Source organism: Eubalaena glacialis, chromosome 4 (assembly GCF_028564815.1).
Source record: "Eubalaena glacialis isolate mEubGla1 chromosome 4, mEubGla1.1.hap2.+ XY, whole genome shotgun sequence".
Lineage (NCBI taxonomy): Eukaryota > Metazoa > Chordata > Mammalia > Artiodactyla > Balaenidae > Eubalaena > Eubalaena glacialis.
This window is the reverse complement of record NC_083719.1, coordinates 317561-333273: the sequence shown is the minus strand read 5'-3', so window position 1 is coordinate 333273 and position 15713 is coordinate 317561. Positions and strand designations below refer to the sequence as shown.

At 56.7% G+C, this 15713-nt stretch overlaps 1 protein-coding gene across 4 annotated transcripts in view; it reads left to right on the top strand.

The window, feature by feature from the left end:
* SLC9A3 (solute carrier family 9 member A3) overlaps positions 1-15713 on the top strand; it is a 38823-nt gene that overhangs the window by 9436 nt on the left and 13674 nt on the right. The window lies entirely within an intron of this gene.

The following is a 15713-nucleotide window of genomic DNA, read 5'->3' as shown; positions in this document are numbered from 1 at the left end:
CACTGCATCTAAGAGGACTTGTGATGGCCTTGCTGTGGGCAAGCTGCTGTGCCCTCTGACACCTCAGCCCCCTCAGCAGGGACACGGCCAGGTTCGGCATCTCCCTCAGGTGCAGACTTAAACAGGTGCTTAGAAGGTGCCGGGGGACATTCTGTGAGCACCGTAGTTACCCTGCACAGCACCCGGCCTTAATAAGAGGTCAACGAACGATAGTTGAATGAAAACGAAAATGCCAAGACAGTCACACAATAACTGCAGACACTAAGTCTGAGGTGGACGGTGGGAGCCAGCACCTCGTGGCACCAGCAAGGGCAGGGGCCAGTGTCCTTTAATGCCGGGTAAGGAGGGGACTGGGCAGTCCTGCCCCCCACACACCTGTTACCTGCAGCCTCCCAGTTCCCACCTGTCCTGGGGTGGGAATGATTTTGTGGACTCAGCAAGTGCTGGCTTTTACCCAGTGAGTTCCCAGCTGGAGAGGCTGTTGCACGGAGCCGGCCAGGAGTGTGAGGAGTGACCTCTCTGTGACCTGGTGTTGGCCCCACGCAGGTGCACCTCAAACCCCGGCTGTTAGGTGACCCTTTCGGTGCCGGGGTCTCCAGTACAGTGTTGCTAGGATTTGGGAGGGGGGATCACGTGACCGCCATTTAGCAATATAATTAGTGAACAGAGCAGGGCTCAGGGGTGAGTGTGTGAGGTGGGGCCTGTGGGCACACACCCACGTGCAGGCTGTGAGGGTCCAGCCCTCTCCCCCTCATTCCCCCCCAACCCCATACAGCCTACCTTCCTGGGGACAGACTACAAAAGGAGGGCAGCTTTAAGCTTCTGAGAAGGCCCTGGATGGAGAATGCGGCGTCTGTTGTCAAAACCCTTTACTCATTAACTTGCTAGAACCAGGAACGTTCCGATGGCAAGGGCGCCCTCAGCCCCAAGCCCTGCCCACGGCCTGCCTTGGGGGCCTGAGGGGAGCACATCCTGGCCCAGCACCGCCTCTGCCTTCCGCCGGGGCACCCCAGGGAGGCACTGAGGATGCAGGGTGAGCACACGTGGCCGGCCGCCCGGGGGCAAGGACAGGCTCCTCTCGCCAGGCCAGGGGAGCCAGTCCAACCCGACTGCCCCCCGGGCCCAGTGCTCTGGGACCCTCCTCCCAACACGCCCGGCCCCCCGGCCTCTTCCAGCTGGTGCGGGGGGCAGAGACCAGGGGAATTTGTCCCTGCAGCCCCCGCAGACCCCCACCTGGCCCTCAAGGGCACCCAGGGAACTGGCATGCCAGCAGTAGCTCCGGCGGGCTTTCCATTTACAATCCTGGGTTTCTCACGATCTGGAGATTCCTTTTAGTGTTAATGAGCTGAACACGTCCGGAAGGCAGATGGCGTGAGCGCCCTCCCAAGCCACAGGCTGCAAGTCCTTGCCGTCCTGAGCCGTGCTTGTGGCCCGTGGCCACGGAGTCTCGGGGGAGGGGGGCCCGAGGCGGCCAGGAGAGGAGCGGGAAGGAGGCCGGCTGCCCGGACGGCCTGTCCTCAGAGGAGGCCTGGCCCCAACCCCGTGCCCGCGGTGGCCACCTCCGAGGACAGGCCGCCCGGAGCGCGTGGGACCACGGCATCCCCGCCCCCGGCCCCCCCCCCCCCCCGCCTGCAGGAGCCCCGGGGCCGCGCTTAGCTGTTCTCAGCCTAATCCACGCAGGCCCCCCGGCCTGACCGTGGGAAGTTAAAATTAAACGAGACAAGCCGTCCGCTGTCCGGGAGCAAGGTCCTCCGCTTCGCAGCCGCGCACCCATCTGCACCTCTTCCCGGCAGCCTGGCCTGGGCCCGCCCGTCGGGGGCCTACGGGGTGTGCGCAGGGCGGGTCGCAGGGGTCACAGCCTCGGCTCTCACCTCCCGTGGAGCTCCCGGGCTCCGAGGACCCTGCGTCGGTGGTCGTCGGGGCCCCTCCTTCGGAGCAGGGAGAGGCCCGCAGGGCTGAGGAGCGGACGCTGGTCCGGGCAGCGAGGCCGCTGCGCCCCGGGCGGGACTTTCTCCCCCAGGAGGTCCTCTCGCGCCGAGTCCCGTGTGAACGGAGCTCCCGGATCTCGGCGAAGCGCCTTGTGCCGCAGACTCGAAGGTCTGAGACTGCCGCGCACCCGGGCCTGGCCGGCGCTGGACCGCGGGTCCACCACGTCGCTAGCGGGCTTTGCCGTCGTCGCCGGGGCCGCCAGAGCCGGTGTCTGAAGATGGTGCCGCCCCTGCTCGCGCACACTCACGCTCGCGCACATTCACGCTCGCCCACGCCTCCCTCCTTGGCGCCCACGCCTCCCTCCTTGGCGCCCCGCCGCACACCCCCAACGGGCAGGCCCCCTCCCGGGCCGGCGTCCCGGGTCCCGGACCTCACTCTGCTGGTCCGTGGGACCCCTCCCTGTGGGTGGCAACAACACCCTTTGCAGTAAAAAGTGGGGCTTTTGTTTGTAAAACTTCTGGGGGAACCTTCCCGTCGTGTTGGCGCAGTAGAATCAGGACGGATGGTTGACACTGGCGGGAAGTTGCAGGCTGACGGCACCGGGTTCTCCCTCTGGGTGACAAGCAGGCATGTTTCCCAGCCCGCCCATCCCACCCTCTTGTACTCAGTGTGTCACCTCCGTCCCTGGCCCGGCCTCCTGAGGCCACATCCCAGCGTGAGGCCCACCCTCCAGAGGAGCACCCACCGTGGCTGCAGAGATGCTGGCTTTTAAAAGTTAGTAGACTGAATATTTTTAGTTGTAAATTTACAGGATCATTGAGCAAAGAGTCCAGAGAGTTTCCTGTACTCCCCATCCCTATTCCCCTCCCCCCCCAACACACACACAGTTTCCCTATTGTCAACATCTTGCACTGGCACCGATCATTGGTTACAATAGATGAACCAATATCAATACGTTATTATTAACTGAAGTCCAAGGTTTACATTAAATTTCCATCAGTGTCATACAATCTATGAGTGTGGACAAATGTCTAATGACATGTATCTACTTTTTTTATTTATTTATTTTTTGTGGAATCTTAGTTCCCCAGCCAGGGATCAAACCCGTGCCCCTTGCATTGGAAGTGCGGAGTCTTAACCACCTGACTGCCAGGGAAGTCCCAACCACTGATGCTTTTACTGTCTCCATGGTCTTGCCTTTTCCAGAATATCCTAGAGTTGGAATCCTACAGGATGCAGCCTTTCAGATCGGCTTCCTTCACTTAGTCACATGCATCTAAGGTTCCTCCATGTCTTTTCATGGCTTGATGGCTCACTTCTTTTTAGTGCAGAATATTCCACTGTCTGGATGGACCACAGTTTATCCATTTACCTGCTGAAGGACACCTTAGCTGCTTCCAAGTTTTGACAATGATTAATACAGTTGCTATAATCATCTGTGTGCAGGGTTTTGTGTGGACATAAGGTTTTAACTCATTTGTGTAAATACCAAGGCGCATGATTGCTGGATCACATGGTAAGAGTGTGCTGAGTTTATAAGAAACTATTACACTGTCCTCCAGAGCGGCGACGCCCTTCTGCATTCCCATGGGGGTTCCTGGAGCTCCACGTCCTCACCAGCAATTCGTGTGGTCAGTGCCTGGACTTTAATGATTCTGGAGGATGAGCAGTGGTGCTGTTTCCGTTTGTGTCTCCAACAGCACATGGTGTGAGTGTCTCTTCGTGTCCTAATTTCCATCCGCACTTCTTCTTTGGTAAGGTGTCTGTTTAGATTTGGGGCCCATTTTTCAGTTGGGTTGTTTGTTTTCTGATTGAGTTTTAAGAGTCGTTTGTATATTTTGGATACAAATCCTTTATCAGATGTGTGTTTTGCAAATATTTTATGCCTGTCTATGACTTTTTTCATTCTCTTAGCTTTCACAGACACTTCATTAATTTGAAGGAACCCCAACTTATCAATTCTTTCTTTCATAGATCATACTTTTGGTGGTGTGTCTAAAAACTCATCTCCAAACCTGAGGTCATCTAGGTTTCTCCCGTCTTATCCTCTGGGAGTTTCATAGTCTTGCAGTTTCATTTTAGGTCCCTGATCCATTTTGAGTTGATTTTTGTGAAGGGTGTGAGGTCTCGATTCATCTTCTGTGAGGACGTCAGTTGTTCCAGCACCATTTGTCGAAGAGACTGTCTCTGCTCCGTTGCATTGTCTTTGCTCCTTTGTCAAAGATCAGTGACCACATTTATAGGGTCTGTTTCTGGGCTCTGTTCTGTCCGTTGATCTATATGTCTATTCTGTTCCCGACACCGCACTATCTCGGTTACTGTAGCTTCACAGTAAGTCCTGGAGTTGGGTGGTGTCCGTCCTCCAACTCGGTCCTTCTTCAATCTTGCCTTGGCTGTTCTGGGTCTTTTACCTCCTCTCCATGTAAATTTCAGAATCAATTTCTTGATATTCACTTAAAATAACTTGCTGGGATTTTTTATTGGGGTTGCATTGTATCTGTGGATTATGTTGGGAACTGACATCTTGACCATATTGAGTCTTCCTCTCCATGAATGTAGACTCTCTCTCCATTTATTTAAATCTTCTTCAGTTTCCTTCATCCAAGTTTAGAAGTTCTCCTCATACAGGCCCAGCACATATTTTGTTAGATTTATACCTAAGCGTGGGTTTTTTTGGTGCTGATGTAAACAGTATTGTGTATTGAATTTCAAATTCCATACATTCACTGCTAGTTTATAGGAAGCAATTGACAATCTATATCCTTCAGCCTTGCTATCATCACTTACTAGTTCCAGGAGTTTTTTGTTGATTCTTTGGGGTTTTCTACTCAGGTGATCATGTCACCTGGGAACACAGCGTCTGCCCTGCGGCCCCGCCCCCAGTAAGGCCAGTGTGCTCGCCCTGTGGCTCCTGGCTTTGCTGCCATGTGTTGGGCATTTCAAGCTATCTTGGCCGGGACCAGACATGAGGTGGGCGAGGCGGGAAGGAGTTGTGATGTGAGCTTCCCAGATGTGGGGAACCTGCCCCCACCCACGTGCTTGCTCCCTGAGTTCTGATGTTCCCATCAAGATTTCAGTGCCATATACTGTTATGACGACACGAAACGTAGCCTGGAATAGCACGGATCACTGTTCCATTTCCTGCACAACCGTTCGTTTTACCTAAAGTTAATGATTGTCTGTGGTCGGTGGTGCCATTTTCTATGTACTTAAATAACTCCCTGCCCCAAACCCCTGCGGGCTGCTGTGCTGCACAGCACTCCAGCCCCCGTGTCTGCTGCTTCATCCCGAGACACCAGGTCCCTGGGCTTCCCTCTGCCAAACACAGCACCGGCCCTCCCGTCACTCTGCCCTCCATGGGGCACCCCGCCTGGCATCCCATGCCTTCTGTCTTGGGGAGCCCCTCTTTGGTGGACTCGTTCTCCACCAAATGTGACTTTCCCCCCCTTCCTCTGGGGACTGGCTGTGCAGTGGAGGGTGACTCGACCGTCCTGAGCAGACTGATGACCTACTGGATTCATGCTGGGGACCCCCTCCCCTCTCCCCTCCCTCCTCCCCGCCTCCTCTCCCCAGTAATGATGTGCTTTGAGGCAGGTCTCATTTCATCTGTCGAGCTTGGTCCTGGGAAGCACAGGCCTTTCACCCAGAGACGTCTGTGGCTGCTGCTTCCGTGTCCCCCTCTGTCCCTCTTCTAGCTCCTTCTCAGAGAGCCTGTGTTGTCCTTTCCACGCGCGAATTTTCTCTCCTGTGTTGGTGTCTCTGTCTTTTTCCTCTGTCCCCTGAGAGAGCCTTTAACTTCATCTTCCAACACCTCCATTGAGTTTTGTTGTTTTTTTAAATATTTATTTATTTATTTATTTATTTTGGCTGCGTCAGGTCTTAGTTGCGGCACACGGGATCTTCGTTGCGCCATGCAGGCTCTCTGTTGCAGCCTGCAGGCTTCTCTCTAGTTGTGATGCGCGGGCTCCAGAGTGCGTGGGCTCTGTAGTTTGCAGCACGTGGGCTCTAGTTGAGGCGCGCAGGCTCGGTAGTTGTGGCACACGGGCTTAGTTGCCCCGCGGCATGTGGGATCTCAGTTCCCCGACCAGGGATCGAACTCGCGTCCCCTGCCTTGGAAGGCAGATTCTTTACCACTGGACCACCAGGGAGGTCCTTCCATTGAGTTTTTAGTTTCTGCTCCCGTATTTTCTCATATTAACAAGAGTTTGTAAATCGCTGAGTGCACTCTTTTGTCTAGGATGCAGCTCCTTTTCCCGGTGTGGACCTGCCTCTCCCTGCAGCGTTTCCTCACTTGCTCTGCTTGTGCTTTACACGATTCGGCCACTGGTTTGCAAGCCCAAGACCTCCCACGCCCCACCCCCAGGGTGGCTGATCAGGCTGGGTCCGCGCACGTGGGGGCCAACCTCACGGTGCCCAGCAGGGAGCGCGGGGGCTGCAGGGGTGGGGAGGCCAGGATGCCAGTGTCTTCAGACCCCCCCTTCCTGCTGGCCTGGCCAAAAATCTAAAAATAAAGAAAATAAATGACACCATTGCCCTTTTGTTTTCACCGGGCTTGGGAAGGAAACACTGAATCCACCTTCCTTGCAGGAATCTGATTTTCATCTTTACGACAGCCCAGAAAGGTCTAGACTGTCATCTTACGATAAGGAAACCAAGTCTAAAAGGAATAAAATAATAACTTGCTAGTGACCGGCAGTACAGGTCCCTCAGAAAAGAAGGCCCTCGAATGTGCAGAAACCCTGTCTCTTGACCCCTCTGACAGGTGCTGTTCCTCTGGGTGGCCCCAGCACAGGGTGGGGGGCAGCTCCTGCCCTTGGTCCTGAGCCCCCTGCATGCGTTTGGGCCGAACGATGGGAACCTGGGGGTGCAAAGCAGTCCCAGTGAGGGTGTTGGCTGTGCCGTTCGCCCCCAGGGACAGTTTACATAGCTCGGTCCAGCTTTTCTCAAGACCCGGTGCCCGTGCAGGGTCCTCTGATGGTCTCCCCGCCTCGGGAGCCCTTTGCCCTCTGCAGCACGGTGTCCATATCAGAAATCAGTAGTCCCATCGCTTCCTGCTGCTCTGGGTCTGGGCAGTGGCCTGTGACAAAGTCCTGGCTTCGGGGCCAGTGCTGGGAGCGCCCTGATAGCAGGGGCTGCGGTGACCCGGCAGCCACGTGAATGGCAGACGTGGTTTATGACACCTTGGGACATTGCCCACGCACTTTATCTGCACAGAAGACATCCTCAGAGAAAATGGCCTTGCTGAAATTTTTCACACGAAGGTATAAAGGTCAGCGAGATGTAACATTGCTCCTCTACAGGAAATCTGTTTCCAGATTCCCCGAAGCCACGCCAGAGTGGAACAGCCTGCATCTTGGCTCCGGTGGACGTCACAGTGAATCTGATCACTGCAGTCAGTCTCCAAACCTCCAGCCAACCAGCAGCTCCACTGAGGTCAAGACTTTTCTCCCCTCAATGATGGCTCCCTGTGATGTAACTAACTTTATGTTCTTAAATCTTAGAACTTTGAAGAATGCCTCTTCTGGTTTGTTTAGCCTCCAGGGCCACCAGCCTCCAGCTTCCTCATTCTGTAAAAGCAGAGTCACCGAGCACATGCCATTCTGTGGCCCTTTTTACACCTCACGCAGAGAAAGGGAGTTTGTGTGCTGCCGGCGCTGGGATCTGTGTGATTCTGATTTGGAAACCTTACCTCTACCTGCCTTTGCTGTTTTTGCTGCTGTGCCTGTCACAGCTCAAGTTCAATGAATTCTTTTGTGAAGTAAGGTCTCAGTGACCTGATTACCAGCTACCTTCAGCAATCATGCCCTGTGTGTCATTAAACTGACACCGTCAGCGTGAACCATTTGTGCCTTGGCCCTGCCGTGGTGCTCTGCTTGGGCCCAGGCCGTGGAGCAGCCCCTCCGCCCTCCTCTTCTGAGGGCCTGGCCCCAGACCCCACCCAGCTCACCCCGAAGTCCAGGCGCCCACTTCACCTCTGACCTGCAGCTTTTAGGCCCTTCCCGCACCCAAACTTACCTGCCCTGGACCCTCAGCTTCACTTGAAGCAGAGCAATAGAAATCGTCTAATCTGAAGTAGTTCTCAAGTCTATAAATTGATATCTTTCATCAAATTGGGGGCATTTTTGGCCATTACTTCTTCAGATTGTTTTCTACTCCATTGCCCTCTCCTCTCCTTCTAGGACTCCAATTTCTTCTGATATTGTCCCACAGGCCACTGAGGCTCTGTTTACTTTTTATCTTTCTTTTTTCTTTGTTCTTCAGATTGGATCATTTCTACTGTCATCTCTATCTGCTGTTAAGCCTATCCATTGACTTTTTTATTTCGGTTATTGAATTCTTCAATTCTAGAATTCCAACTTGGTTCTTTTAGATATCTTCTATTTCAAGGGCCAGCAGACTACGCCCATGGGCTGGCTACCAGTTTTTGTAAATAAAGTTTTATTGGAACACAGTGGTGTTCCTCTGTTTATGTATGTTATGACCGTTTTGTGCTATAGTGGCAGAGCTGAGTAACCGAAAAACAGAATGTGTAGCCCACAAGCCTAAACAATTTACTATCTGGCTCTTTTAGAAAAAAATTACCAAATCCTGTTGTATTCCACTGCTGAGATTTACTATTGTTAATTCATTACAAGCATATTTTCCTTTACATTCTTGAGCATGGTTATAATAGCGGTTTTCAAGTCCTTGTCTGCTAATTCCAACATCTGGGTCATCTTGAGGTCTCCACTGATTTATGGATCCCATTTTCCCGTTTCTTCATATGTCTAGTAATTTTGATTTGTTTCCAGGACACTATGAATGATACATTGTAGAGACTCTGTATTCTGTTATGTTCCTCTGGAGAGCATTGATTTTTGTGGTGGGTGTTGTTGCTGCATTGTGGTTTTGCCAGGACTGGACCGAAACACTCCAAATGTGTCTCCCTGTGGTGATAGCAGCTGAAACCTCTGAATTTCTAGCTTCTGGCAGCTCAGGACCTGTCTCTCTTGTGTGTAATTCAAGGATCAGCCAGAGATTTCAAGAGTTCATGCACAGAATTTGGGGTTTGGCCTCTCAGGCTCTTTCCTTTCTGGGATTTCCCCCCTCTCTTTTCAGCTCCTGTGGTTGCCCTGATCTCTAGCCTCTGATTTTTCAATCCAGTCAGACTGTAGGTTTCTATTTGAGTTTTAGCTGCTCTGCATGGCCCCAGCTGGGACCTGCCCTCTGAAAAAAATCCATAAAAAAACAAGGAAATTGGCTGGCGCTGGTCCCTTCCTCAATGTGGAGAGCCCATCTGGTGTCTGCCTTCATTTACTCTCTCTTCAGTGTTGTGTTTGTTGTGGGTATTTTTTCCAGAGCTCATGGTCATTACCCAGAGGACAGTTGGCTGGACAGCTATTGACAGTGGGTCCATTGCTGGGACAATGGGAACTACTCCACTGGTGCCCATCCATGAGGTGTGATTGTCATGAATTCTTCTCCCAAGTCTTTAAGTCAGAGCCAATCATGAAATCATAAGAAGGCAAAGCTTAAAATGTGTGCTTCTTTGTATGTGGAGCACTTAGGAGCAGGCTGACACAGAGGAAGGATGGAGAAGCCTCTTGGGGAGAAGAGCGCTGCGTGTGGAGGGGGGCTGGCGGCTGCAGACCCAGCTGGCGCTGGGGCCAGGCCACTCACTCATGGCTTCACTTGACAACACTTGTTAATTATTATCATTAATGTATATAATTATACGTGACATCACCAGTCACACCTGCTGGGTGGTTGCTGCCTGCCCTCAGGGGGTGGCATCTGGGGGGACGCCTCTGAGCACAGGACGAGGGTCCTCGGGCAAGTGCCTGTCCTGGGAGGGGCTGCGGGGACCCCACGGCGCGACTCTAGAGAGTGCTGGAGAGTCAGCGCTGGGACCTGCGTGTGTGTCCGTGTCCCTGTGTGTGTCTGTGTGTCACTGTGTGTGTGTCTGTGTGTGTTGCGTGTGTCACTGTGTGTGTCTGTGTGTCCCTGTGTGTGTCCCTGTGTGTGTCTGTGTCACTGCGTGGGTGTGTCTGTGTGTCTTTACCCCTGAGTGTGTGACATTTCAGGTCCCACCCGGACCGCTCGTCCTCCCGAGCGGGGGGGGGGGTCCCCTGTGCATTCCAGTGACTTCCCATCTTTCTGCTGGAAGGGTTTCACCGTTCATCTGGTTACTTTGAAGCAGAGCTGGATTTACCAAGGCTCGTATGTGTTAAAGTAAAACCAAGGGATTTACTGTGCCGCTGCATTGCGTGGACTCAGCTGAATCCTGCTGAGAGGTCCCTGGGGGCGGTGGCCACAGAGGGCCTGACCCTGGGCCCCGGGTTCCCGGCTGCGTTCTGAGGGGGCGTGAGGACCGTTGGCAGTGACCTTCTCGGTGCCCGCCCTGCGCAGGCCCCCTCCAGAATGGCTGGCTGGTCGCGGGTGCCTCCCGACCTTTAACGTCAGTCCGAGGGTTTGTAATTAGAAGTAAACACACGTGTCCCTGCTGTTACCGTCCTGCAGCCGTGCTTAATTAGCTGTGACTCCCCAGGCCTTGGCGATCAGAGACCCGTGGGCTCGGAAGTCCCTGTTGGGAGGCCCGGCGGGCGGGCAGCTCCGGCCCGGCCTCATGCGGCTCCTCGGGGCCGTGCCGACGCGGCGCCCCTGGATTTGTGCTCCACAGAGACTGTGTCCTGTCTCCTGCGGTCGTTAGCGCTCTGCCGGGTCCCGGGTGTGTGTCACGTGCTCTCCCTGCATCAGCACCTGTAACACTTGTGGGGTCCCAGTCGCCCGCGAAGCTGCTGCCTGTGGGTCTCGGCCTGGCTCTGGCCCCGTGGCGGACGTGCACTTGGGCCCCGCGTGGGCCCTTTACACATAGGGCGCGGGAGTCCCTCGAGGTCTCAGGCGGCCTCCACCCTCCCAGCCTAAGGGTTGGCTTCCCAGCAAATGCGGGCCCGATGGGGAGGGCTGCCCCCCCAACTCGCTTCCCAGGGGCGCGGCCCCGGGACACAGGCCCTCGATGTCCGTGGCCCAGGCTCTGGGTTGGCCGGACGTGGAGGCCCCGGAGCTGCAGGACCCAAGATACCAAGATGGCGGCTCCGAGTTGCTTTGCGGGCCCTTCTGTCTTTGGAGGAAAAGGAGGCAAAGGTTGGGAGGGGGATGAGGACCCGCACGCCGCTGTTGGGGTCTTGGTGCCCCCAGCAAGGACCGGGGTGCCGAGGGGTGGCAGCGATGAGCCCCTCCACTGTCCTCGCAGCTTCCCCAGAAGACCCGGCCGTGCGGGGCCGCGGATGCTGGAAGGAGGGGCCCAGCACGTGCTCTGGCCGCTGTCTCCACCCCGTCATCCCCGCCGTCTCGCAGAAGCTGCGACATGAGTGACCGTCCTAACCATGCACAGTCCGCGGCCGAAGGAAGGGTCCGGCCTGCAGGGACCTGCCCCACCGGGAGCGGCCTCCCTCCCGGCTGGTAGACAGCGTCCTCAGGCAGACGCGGATGCCCAGGGCACCTGCAGCTTGGCCCACCGACTCCTAAAACGCCCATTATGGGCTTAATGGCTGAGCCACTAACAAATTGCCATTTAAAATCAATCAAGTCTTCAGTTTAATTAGCTCATTACAATGCGGACTGCCGTCTGATGGTGGTCACGGGAGAGCCGCCCGCGGGCCTGACCGGGCCTGGCTGGCGGGACAGCTCGTGAAGAATTCCCATCAAGCAGAGACCCCGGAGCTCTGGGCGAAGACGGAGAATGGGGACCCCCTGCAGACTGTTGCTACCCCTCCCCCCAGACCAGAAAGACTAACCAGGAACCAGGGGCCAACCTGATGCCAGAGGTCTCGGACCACGGGGGAGGGACAGCGCCGTCTGCCCCGATCGCTCGCTCAGGGGAAGGCACGTGGACCCACACAGGCAGCAAGTGCGTGTCAGGCCGTTCCCCCCACACCTGAGAGGCAGAGGCTGCGGACAGAGCTGTGTGACACGGGGCGGCAGGGACTGACGCTGAAGCAGGAGGGAAGGGAGTGAGGGAGGGAGGAACCCCCTGGAATAAAACATCACCCAAGAAACAGAAGGAAAGTCCCCGTGGAGCTTTACGTCACAGACAAGGGCCAGAATACAAATTCAATAAGACAGGAGCTCAAATTGAGACAATAAAATGGTGCTGAAAATATCAAGAGGATTTTCCTAGCTAAGAAAACTGGAGAAGAACTAACACAGTGAGATCTGAGAAATAAACTCGGAACAGCAGGAGCCAGACGGAAGTCTTGGAGGCAAACCACCGGCCGGACAAAAGGTCTGAGAGATTGTGGGTGGCAGGCGGGCGGGAGCCAGCCCGGTGATTCCCTCCTCCCGGCGCATTTGCTGGACTCCGTGGGACTCCGCGGTCTGCCCGGAACCGACCGTGAGCAATGAGCGTGCGGCACACGCGTAGTTAGCGCAATGCCCTCGGGGAGCCGGCCTGGCCACTGCCGGGGGACGGGGATGCCTCCTTGAAATGCAGGCTGAGCCAACGTCCCCAGTATCAGAGGAAGAAGGAGAATCGGCGCTAAGATATGCCCTTGCTACAAGGATGCTCTCAAAGACAAAACATCTTCTGACAACCAGACAGGAAAAGCAAGCGAACAGGCGACCACACGGGAGAAGTAAAGTAAAAACCGGGCTGGTCCGGCCCGTCCCCCGGGTCTGCAGGAGGCTAGGGGCCCAGCCGGGCAGACACCCGCAGACGTGAGAAGGTGGTGCTGACCCCTGGCCCCCAAGGGAGACGGGTGCTGAGACCGTCTGGGCGAGGACCTTGCGGCGGAGGGAACGGTGGGGTCCTGACCCCCGCAGGGGCTGGAGGGGCCACGCTCACTCGCGGGGTTTCGGGAGCCTTTCTCTCCGGAGTTGGGCAGGTCCTTCAGTTTCAGGACTATTTTTAAATATTTTCTTTGTGAAATTCAAGTGAAGTTAAAGTGAACATCAAACATTCAGTAGAAAACACAGGAGAAAGGATGGCTTTCCAAAGCATGACACAGCACTCGGCAGCCATGGAGCAGATTTGCCCAAACAGGAGGCGTGCCCGTCGCAGACCCCGACCGAGGGGCTAAGTGACCACACCTTTGAAAGTGAAAGTACGCCTGCGCCGGTGCGTGGAGCTGCCGTCGCTAAGAAGAGGCTGATAACCCAGTGACGCGGCAGCAAAGGCCACGAATACATGGTTCACAGGAAAGGAAGAAACGTCTCCCAAATGGGAAGAGACGCTCAAACCTCACTCAGGATAAGAAAGTCAGGTTAAATCTCCCAGGAGATGCCGTCTCCCACCTGCCTGGGATGAGGGACAGGTGACCACCGCCCCCAGCCCCCCCCCGTGGGCAGGTGAGACGGGCATCTGCGCAGGACACAGGTGAGCGCTCAGTAGGCCCCGCCGTGCACAGAGGTGTGTGTCCAACACCGCCAGACACAGAAGTTGGAACGGCACGCCCGTCCGTCCACACTGTGTGTGTATATATTTCTTTCTCAATGGGTAAAAAGTTCAAATCACTTTTTCTCTGGGTTTTCAGGGCTTCCTTCCAAGCGAGAGCATCTGGTGTGAAGTCAGCCCGTGTCTCATCCACCCGTTTTCCAAATTAATAAGATTTTCTGGTAACCGGCTGCTGTACAGGAATGTGGCGGAGGATTAGGACTCCGAGTTCCCAAGGGGCCGAGTTTTGTTGCTGTTGTTAAGGGCCACCTGGCTCCTCGGCACCTTCCCGCCCCGCTGGCCCCGCAGTTGTCAGAGGTGATGGAGATCCGAGGTCCACTCAGAATGTCTAATCTGGGGAGACATTCGGCTAAAGACTGAACACGAGCCCCAGGACCTGAAGCCAGCCCTGGGCCGCCCCCCTCTGCCGCCTTGGCAGGGGGTTCGCTAGGGGTCAGCGGTCACTCGTGCTCCACGCCTGGCCCTGGGCCCAACGACCCGCGGTGCTGGCCTCAGCTTCAGGGGGCCCCCAGACCAGCGGGCACCGAGGGGGTGAAGGAGCAGTTGAGGGGCTGTCCCAGACGTGACCTCTGCTGGAGCCTGGCCAGGACAGGAGAACAGCAGGAGACACACATTTCGTGGGGAACGGCAGCTCCGGTGAATGGGGTGGGGTCCGGGGGGCGGCCCTCCGTGCAGTTTGCTCCGGGCTCGCTGGGAGTTTGGGGGGCAGGAGTGGACGCCGCCCGCGCCCCAGAGAAAGGCACGACCTCACAACTGCCCAGCAGGTAGGGGACTCGGGACGCGCCTGCGGCTCCGGGCGGCTTTTCTAAACTCGGCTCCCGGCCGCCAAGCCCATCGGGCAGGAGACGAGAGGACGAGCCCGCCGTCTGTGGACTTCAGGGAACGCCTGGGAGGTGCAGAGGAGGGGCGAGAGCGCCAGGCCTTTCTATGACAGCACAGCTCCCGAGCGGCCATCAGAGCCCAGTGCGGACTCCTGGGCCTGGGCCCTGCTGATCCTGGTGTCCGGGGGGCGCCTGGGACCTGCAAGGGTTCTTGCGCTGCCCTGTGCACTTGGCCGTCGGGGCCAGGAGCCACGGGGCGGAGGGGGCACGGGGCACGGCCTCCCAGGTCTCCTCCCAAAGCCTAGGGCGGCCCCCACCGACCATCACTCAGCCCAGGGTGCGGGAGTGTGCCGTCAAGGGAAGATGCGTCTCTCCGCGTCCTCGCCGGGCGGCCGGGGGGAGCAGGTGCTGCCAGAATGGGGCTCTGGGGCGCCGGCCCATCTTCCCCACGTCAGGGCCCCTCTGACGCTGGGCTCAGAGAGCCCCTCCAGGGGGACGTGAGCCTGCCAAACCCCGATGCCCCGTGCTCACGGGCAGGGCAGGGCTGGAGGACTTGCAGGGAGCTGGGGCTCGTGCTCAGACACGGCCTCCCTTGCGGTACCCGCGGCGGCCACCGAGGCCTGGTAACTGCGTCACGTGGAAACGTTGAGGCATCAGCCTCCCGGCCTTTGAGTCTCCCCACGAAGGCGGGACCGCTCTGCTGGCTCCTGGGCGCCTCTACTTGGGGGAGCAGCTGCCCTCACCCCCCACCTGCCACGTGTGAAAACTTTCAGAGGAAGAAGCTCGCTCCCAAATGAAAATGTTCAGCTGGTGCTGGGGCACCAGCGGGTCCTCGGGTCCTGGAAGCAGTGCCCGTTCTACCTCCACTGGCTGAAACCTGACCCTCCCTGGGCCACAGAGCAGGGCCCGCGCCTGTCACGCTGCGTCTCAACCAGACTCGGAGAGGACCGTCCCGGGGGACGAGGAGCAGTGACCCGGGCCCTCCTTCCTCGGGGAGCCCCCTTGAGAGCCAGCACCTAACCCCCAGATGTCCCCTGGTTACCAGCGAGGACACAGGCCAGGGACAGGGTGCAGGGCTCCTGGATCAGAACCCGTGGGACCCAGCCCAAGAAGTCTTCCCTGAGACAGCTGGGACGGGCCGGCATGGGTCAGCCTCCCCCACTGGACGCGCCGCCTCCTGCTGCTCTGGGGTCCTTGCACCTCAGGAGACAACTCTCCTTAGAATACACAAGAAGACCTCTCAATAAACAGAACTTGCGTGAGTGAAGAGAGAACTGTCTCAGACTCTGCTTAAGCTGACGAGTTCATCTCCTCTGTCAACATTCCAACTATTTTGAAATCAGACTTAACACAGGATTCTTATCACTTTTTTCCCTGAGTCTTAAAATAGAACAAAGGAGAAATGGCCCCAACTGTTGGAGTGCACGCCTCCCCCGAGGTCCTGGCAGGGTTGACAGGTGAGGGGGCCGTGGCTGGGGAGACCTCTGCGGCCCCGCTGTCCCCCGAGAGCGTGACTGTGGCAGTGGGGCTGA